General features: G+C 34.4%; 1 pseudogene; it reads right to left on the bottom strand.

Moving 5' to 3' along the window:
- Nucleotides 1–7,142: 7,142 nt before the first annotated feature.
- On the bottom strand, nt 7,143–8,144 carry LOC123576058 (annotated as a pseudogene).
- Nucleotides 8,145–9,099: the final 955 nt, after the last annotated feature.

Here is a 9,099-nt window from a genome sequence, read left to right on the forward strand (position 1 = left end):
TCAAGGGCATAATAGTTAAAATATTAAGAGGAAAGGAGGGGTGTCTGGGTGGCTCAGTCAGTTAACAGTCCAACTCGGTTTCCACTCAGGTCACAATCTCATGGTTCGTGAGTTTGAGCCCCACATTGCTGACAGCATGGAGCTTGCTTGGGCTTCTCTCTCTCTCTCCTTCTCTCTCTGCCCCTTCCCTGCTCTTGCTATGTCTTTCTCTCTCGCTCTTAAAATAAATAAATAAACTTAAAAAATAATTTTAGAAAAGTTAAAAGCAAAGAGAAAATCTTGAAAACAGCAAGAAAAAAACTAGTCATTATTTATATGGGAGCTCAATAAGAAATGAACTGACTATCATCAAAAACAACAAATTCCAAGAAGCAATTAGACAATCCAACTTACAACTGCACCAAAAACCATAAGATACATAGCAATAAACCTAACCAAAGGGTAAAATATCTGTACTTTGAAAACTATAAAACACTGATGAAAAAAATTGAGGATGACACAAGGAAATAGAAAAACATCCCATACTGATGGATTGGAAGAAGACATATTGTTAAAATGTCTGTTACCCAAAGCAATCTACACATTTAATGCAATCCCTGTCCAAATGCCACCAGCATTTTTGACAGAGCTGGAACAAACAATCTAAAAATTTGTATGGAACCACACAAGACTCCAAATAGCCAAAGTAATTTTGAAAAAGAAAAAGCATCACGATTCTGGACTCCAAGTTATGACACAAAGTTGTAGTGGTCAAGACAGTAGGGTACTGGCACAAAGACAGACACATAGATCCATGCAACAGAATAGAAAACTCAGAAATGAAGCCACAATTATATGGCCAGTTAATCTTCAACAAAGCAGGGAGGAATATGCAGTGGAAATAAGACAGTCTCTTCAACAGATGATACTGGGAAAACTGAACACCAACATGCAGAAGAATGAAACTGGACCACTTTCTTACACCGTACATAAAAATAAATTCAAAATAGATTAAAGATGTAAATGTGATACTGGAAACCATCAAAATTCTAGAGAACAACACAGGTAGAAACCTTTTTGACATTGGCTGCAGCAATTAGACATGTCTCTGGAAGCAATGGAAACAAAAGCAAAAATGAACTATTTGGACCTCAAGATAAAAAGCTTCTGCACAGCAAAGAAATAATCAACAAAACTAAAAGGCAGCCTACAGAATGGGAGAAGATATTTGCAAATGACATATGTCATAAAGGGTAGTATCCAAAATATATAAAGAATTTAAAAATTCAACACCAACCCCCCCCCCCCCCCAATAATCCAGTTAAAAATGGGCAGAAGACGTGAAAAGACATTTCTCTAAAGAAAATATACAGGTTGCTAATAGACACATGAAAAGATGTTCAACATCACTCATCCTCACAGAAATACAAATCAAAACTACAAGGAGACATCACCTCACACCAGTCAGAAAGGCTAGAAGTAACAACACAGGAAACAACAGGTGTTGGTAAGGATGTGGAGAAAAGAGAACCGTCTTACACTATTGTTGGAAATGCAAACTGGTGCAGTCACTCCGGAGAACAGTATGGAGGTTCCTCAAGAAACTAAAAACAGAACTACATTCTGATCCAGCAATTGCACTATTAGGTACTTATACAATGATACAAAAATACTAATTCGAAGGGACACATGCACATCAATATTTATGGAAGCATTATCAACAATAGCCAAATTATGAAAAGAGCCCAAATGTCCTTTGACTGATGAATGGATATTGGATAGAGAAGATACGGTGTGTGTGTGTGTGTGTGTGTGTGTGTGTGTGTGTGTGTGTGTATTTTATTATGTTATAGGTCCAACAGTACAATTACATAATACTGTTTTAGAAAATTGTTTTTTTACATCAGTAAAGAAAAAAAAGGAGAAGAAATGCAATTATATATTTTGTAATTACCTACATAATTACCCTTAACAGAACTCATTGTTTTATATTTCATTCTGATGTCATTTGCTTTCACCTTGAAGGATTCCTTTAGAATCTCCTGTAAGATATGTCTCTTATATATACATATATATATACATATACATAAACATTACTTGGAGACATATCGTAGAAGAAATTCTAAAGGAAATTCTTCAGGGTGAAAGCAAGTGACATCAGAATGAAATATAAAACAATGATATATGTATATGCATATACGTGTGTGTATATATATATATTACATATATATATATATATATATATATATAATGGAATATTATGCAGTCATCAAAAAGAATGAAATCTTGCCATTTGCAATGACATGGATGGAACTAGAGAGTATTATGCTAAGCTAAATAAGTCAAAGAAAGACAAGTACTATATGATTTCACTCATAGGTGGAATTTAAGGAACAAAACAAATAAATATGGGGGGGAAAAGAGAGGCAAACCAAGACACAGACTTAACTATAGAGAACAATTTGATGGTTACTGGAGGGGAGGTGGGTGGGGGATGGATTAAATAGGTGATGGACGTTAAGGAGGGCACTTGTTGTGATAAGCACTGGGTGTTGTATATAACAGATGAATCACTAAATTCTACACCTGAAACTAATATTACACTGTATGGTAAGTAACTGAAACTTAAATATAAAAACTTGGATGAAAAAAAAGAAGTAACAGAACATATTCAAATAGATGAACGAAAAACCAAAACAAAAAACCGTCAGTTGAGATTCTGTTATCTATCTTACACTAATTATAAGTAATTTTCCAAAATTATGGTAAACGAAGACATTTCCAGACAAATGAAAACAATTCATTGCTTGGAGGCATATCTTACAAGAAATTCTAAAGGAAAATCTTCAAGGTGAAAGAAAGTGATATCAGAATGAAATACAAAACAATGAATTCTGTTAAAGATAATTATGTAGGTAATTACAAAATATATAATTACATTTCTTCCCCTTTTTTTCTCTTTACTGATGTAAAAAGCAGTTGTCTAAAACAATATCATGTAATTGTGCTGCTGGACCCATAACATATTGAAAGGTAATGTACTTGACAATTACAACACAGAAAAGGTGGGTGAGAAAAAGCTGTATTGGTGTAAACAAATGACACCAATTAGCAACAAATCTGCAAGAAATGAAGAGAAAAAACCAATAGCAAATAAAAACGTTATTATAAAACAAACTTTGTATGTATATATTTACTGTCTTCTCTTAGCTTCTTTAAAATACATAATATGTACAGTATAAAATAATAACTGTAACTATGGATTGTTGGACTTAAAGCAAATATAGAGATAATATGTATACAAAAAATAACATAAAAAGTGGAGGAGGGAATGAGCAATACAGGAGGGTAGTTTCTATATCCTCATTGGGACTAAATCTAAAAGCTGGAGTCCAGTAAGTTAAGATTTATATTGTAAGCCCTAGTACAACCACAAAGAAAATAACTCAAGAGATAACTTAAAATTATTAATTAAATTAAAATTTTATACAACACAATATTCATTTAATGTAAAAGGAGTCAGGAAAGAGTAAGTGGAAGAATTAAAAGATAATATCTATATGGAAAGCAACAAACTAAGTGAAAGATACAAATCAAACCTTATCAGCAATAACACAGGAATGAAGTAACATTCAAAAGTCAAAAATTGTCAAATAACAAGATTCAACTATAGCCTTTCTACAGGAGACATATTTGAGATTTAAATATGCAAATAGGTTGAAAGTTTAATGGTGCAGAGGAAATACCATGCAAACAACATTAAAAGAACTCAAGACTGCCCTAATATTAAACAACACAGTTATTTATTTTTTTATTATTATTTTTTAAGTTTATTTTTTTAAGTTTATTTATTTATTTTGAGAGAGACAGAGAAAGAGAGAGAGAGAGAGCAGGAGCAGGGGAGGGGCAGAGAAATAGGGAGAAAGAGAATCCCAAGCAGGCTCTATGCTGTCAAGGAGGAGCCCAACATGGAGCTTGAACCCACGAACCCCGAGATCATGACCTGAGCCAACCGACTGAGCCACCCAGATACCCCAGACACAGACAACATAGTTTTCTAAAGCAAAAATGTTACTAAAGGGATATTTCATAATGATAAAGGATCAATCTATATTTTTTATCTACCTGGATGTTGAAGAGAAAACCTGGGACTAACATTCCCTTTCCTTTTTCATTCATTGAAGTTGCTCTTTCTTGGGGCGCCTGGGTGGCTCAGTCGGTTAAGCGTCTGACTTCAGCTCAGGTCACGATCTGGCGGTCCGCGAGTTCGAGCCCCGCGTCAGGCTCCGGGTTGATGGCTGGGAGCCTGGAGCCTGCTTCCAATTCTGTGTCTCCCTCTCTCTCTGCCCCTCCCCTGTTCATGCTGTGTCGCTCACTGTCTCAAAAATAAATAAACGTTAAAAAAAAAAAAGTTGCTCTCTCAAACATTAACTACAATGATTATAATTCCAAATACTCTCATGACCTTTTCCACTTTACTCCATTTACGTAGTCTTCCATGACGTAAACTTTTTGAATCTTGATTGCCTCAATAGGCAGCAAATAGTTTCTTATGGTTTTAATTTGCATTTCTGTCATAGCTAATGCAACAGACTGAATGTTTATGCTGCTCACCTCCATACTCATATGTTGAAGTTTAAAACCCAGTGCAATGGTATTTGGGGGTAGGGCCTTTGGAGGATGAATATCCGAATAAAGGAGACCCCAGAGAGAACTCTTGTGCCTGACCATGTGTGGTTACAGTGCAAAGAGAGCCACTGGTCACAAAATCTGTTGGTATCGTCTCTTGGTACTTTCCAGACTGCAGAACTGGAAGAAAAAAAAAATTCTGTTGCTTATTGGCTACGCAGTCCATATTTTTGTTATAATAGCCTGGCTGGATCAAGACAGGTTATTAGTTTAATTTTGTCTAACAGTTTTGTGAAGTGTCTAATCAAGCCTTTGGCCCCACCCACCCCCACTCTGTTTTTGGCTTTTATATTTTTTTCCTTCTTTTTTATTTGTCTTAAATTTACTGATATGTTACATTCTAGATTCAACTGCATTGTTACATACAAGTGTAAAATACATGTTTTGTGACTGTTTTCTTTTGGGGATCAATTTCTAATTTTTTATGGTGTTGCTTTATTTAAAAATTTTTTTTGATTTACGTATAACCAAACTAATCATTCAAAACTTGTTTTTGTCTTCTTTTAGAAATATTTGCTTGTCTAGAGGTCAAAGAGTTAGTCTCTTATGTTTTCTTCAAGGAGTTTCAGACTTCTGCATTTCACATTTAAGCATTTCTCACAACCCACACTAATTTTATGTATGATAATATGAGGTAGGGTTCAAGTTTCATTTTTTCCATTGTGGATTTTCAGTTGTTCTTTGCACAATTTATTAAAAATGTATTCTTTCCTGCCTTGAATTGCTTTGATAGCTCTATAAAAAATAAATTGGCTATATGTATGAATATATTTCCTGACTCTCTACTTTTTCCATTGGTACATTCATCTTTCCTATTACCAATATAACACTTTCTTAATTATATAGCTTTATAGTAAGTCTTGAAATCAGGTAATGGATGTCTTCCAAGTTTTTTTATTCATTTTTTTAAATATTATTTTGGTTAAATTTGTTCCTTTCCATTCCTTAAATAAAATTAAAGCCAGTCTGTCAGTTTCTAAAAGAAAATCATAAAAACTGTTGGAATCGGTTGATTAAATTGAATATATAGGCTAATGCATACATGTGATATTTAAAAAATATCAAATCTTCTAATTTAGAATATCTCTTCATTTGTAAAAATAACCTCTCAAAAATTTTTTATACTTTTTAGTGTAGAAGCCTTGCCAATTTGTACATTGTGATATATATATATATATATATATATATATATATATATATATAAAGTAGGTTTTTGTCTTTTCCACAGAGTCATGTAGATGGAATCATAATAGTATGGAGCCTTTTTAGACTGGCTTCTTTTACTTAGTAATATACAGGTCTGTTTATGGCTTGCTAGCTCATTTATTTTTAGCACTGAATAACATTCCATTGTCTAGATGTACCATATTTATCCATTTACCCTTTGAAAAACATCTTGATTTCCTGTGATTTTTGACAATTATAAATAAAGCTGTCATAAACATCTCTTCTTAGGTTTTTGTGTGGACACAAGTTTCAACTTTTTTGAGTAACAATAAGGAGTGTGATTGCTAGATCATGTGGTAAGAGCATGTTTAGTTTTGTAAGACACCACTAAAGCATCTTCCAAAATGTCCATACCATTTTGCATTCCCACCATCAATGGATGAGAGTTCTGTTGCTCTATTCGGTGTTGTCAATGTTCTGGATTTTGGCTCTTCTAATAAGTGTGCAGTGGTATCTCACTGTTTTAATTTGCATTTCCCTGAATGGCATATGGTGTGAAATACATTTTCATATGCTTATTTAGAATCTGTGTATCATCTTTGGTAAAGTGTCTGTTAGTCTTTGGCCTATTTTTTTAATTAGAGTATTAGTTTTCTTATTGTTTAGTTTTAAGAGTTCTTTGTAAATTTTGATAACAGTGCTTTTGCAGATTTGTCTTTTACAAATATTCTCCCCCAGTCTGTGGGTTTTCTTCTATTTCTCTTGATAGTGTCTTTCACAGCGTCAAAGTTTTTAATTGTAAACAACTTATCCATTACTTCTTCCATGGATCATAACGTTGGTGTTGTATGTTAAAAGGCATCACCATACCTGAGATTATGTAGGTTTTCTTCAATGCTATCTTCTAGGAGTATATTTTATAGATTGGCCGTTTACACTCAGGTCTGAGATCTATATCGTGAAGGGTGTTAAGTTCTGTGTTTAGATTCATTACTCTGCCTGTGGGTGTCTAGTCATCCCACGCCACTTATTAAAAACAACAACAACAACAACAACAACAACAACAACATCGGCAAAAAACTATCTCTGTTCCATTGCTTTACCTTTTATCTTTTGTCAAAGATCAGTTAACTGTATTTATGTGGGTCTATTCTGGACTTTCTATTCTCTTCCCTTGATCTTTCTATATACTCTTTCCTTTTTTACATTAAGAACCTCAAGTGAGCATTTTATTAAACAAATACAAATTTGAAATGTTTATGGTAAAATATATCAATATCGAACAAAAATGTGTGTAAACAGTGATTCTACAACTGGGAAGACACCTCAGTTGTATTAATTTTGGTGGTATCTTCTCAACCATGTCTAACTTTTAGAATCTTCTTTCTTAAGCATGGCAGAGAAAATATACCTTCACATAACAGGACAATTGGAAGGAAAACAGCTGTCATAAAATTTGGAGTTGTATACCATACACATTGTTTTATTTATTTCAGGAACAAATCAATGCATGTATTGTGACCAGCAGAAGGGCAACAAGTCCTAGTGTGTTCTGAACATAGTGAAATTCCCTCCACGTCAAAGAGCTGCTCACAGAAGGATAGACGTCACAGCTAACAGAGCCAGTATTGCAAGTGCTGTCACTCCCAGAGACACATAAATTTCCACTCTGCAAACCTCAGGCTCAATTGAAGCATCCTCTTTATTTTGTTGGACCTGTTGACATGCCCAGTTTAGCAGCTTGTATCTGTGGGAGAGCCTCATTGGACAGGATAAACATACATTGTTTGCAGTACAGCAAAAATGAAACTGAGAAGCCCAAATTGTTTTATTGTTAACTTCCATCTACCCAACCAATGTGGAAATTTCTTATATTTGATTCCATTATGAAGCTGTACAACAGCTGCTATCACACCTGGCAAATAAACCAGAACCAAGAGGATGATGAAAACTATTGGCAAGACTTTGTTGATGACCAGGACTGAAATTTTATAAAATACTGTTGATGGAAAGTTACAAAGAGTGAGTTATTTCCCTCAAAGAATATAAAGAAAAGTCAGAGAGAATGCAATAATAGCAATTTTAATTGGCATGCAGCACTTTGGAAAGAGTTCCTGTTTGTACCCAAGCTTGGGGGGTGGGGCAATCAAATTTATCAAAATGGGTTGTTTGGTGCATGTGCAAAGGTACAGGTCTTTTCAGCATGCTGGTCTCTCCCGAGTCCTTATTCAAATAATCATCTTCTTCTAGATACCTCCTAGGCTTCATTGTCAAAGTTCTTCATTCGTAATGTTTTGGGTGCTCTCCATTAACTGTAAACAGAACTGGTTCATCCACCTGCTTCTCAGCCCAACCAGATGGTAAGTTGTAGTGCAGCTACTGTGGGGAGGTAGCAGCCCCACACCTATCTGTATACTCTTTCATTGAAACCACACAGTCTTGATTTACTATAACTTTACAGCAAGTCATGAAGTCAAGTAGCGTCAGTTCTCCAACTTTGTTCTTCTTCAGTACTATGTTGGTTATTCTGGGTCTTTTGCCTCTTTGAAAACTCTATAATCAGTTTGTCTACACACACACACACACACACACACACACACACACACACACACTTTTCTGAGATTTGGATTTTTAGATCTGGACTGTATCTTTTTTATTTCATTTTATTTTACTTTTTTTTTTTGGACTGTATCTTTAGATCCAGAACTGACGTCTTGACAATACTGGGTCTTCCTGTCCATCGATATGGAACATCACCTCATTTATTTAAATATCCTTCTATTTCATTCACCAGGGTTTATTGTTTTCCTCATATAGATCTTATATATGTTTTGTTAGATTTGTACCAAAATATTTCACTGTTTGGATGTTTATGTAAATGGTGTTATGGTTTGAATTTCAAATGTTATTTGTTCACTGCTGGTATATAGGAAAGTGACTGAATGTATATATTGACCTTGTTTGCTCCAGTCTTTTATATATATATATATATAAATATGTATATATATATATATATACATACGTATGTGTGTGTGTGTGTGTATGTATATATATATATATATATATAGAGAGAGAGAGAGAGAGAGAGAGAGAGAGAGAGTATTCTTTTTTTATTTTAGAGAGGAAGAACAAATGAGTGGGGGAGAGGGGCAGAGGGAGAAAAAGACAGACAGACAGAGACAGAGACAGAGACAGAAAATCTTAAGCTGGCTCCACACTCAGTGTGAAGCCTGAGGCAGGGCTCAACCCCATGACCCTGGGATC

Source organism: Leopardus geoffroyi, chromosome C2 (assembly GCF_018350155.1).
Source record: "Leopardus geoffroyi isolate Oge1 chromosome C2, O.geoffroyi_Oge1_pat1.0, whole genome shotgun sequence".
Classification (NCBI taxonomy): Eukaryota; Metazoa; Chordata; class Mammalia; order Carnivora; family Felidae; genus Leopardus; species Leopardus geoffroyi.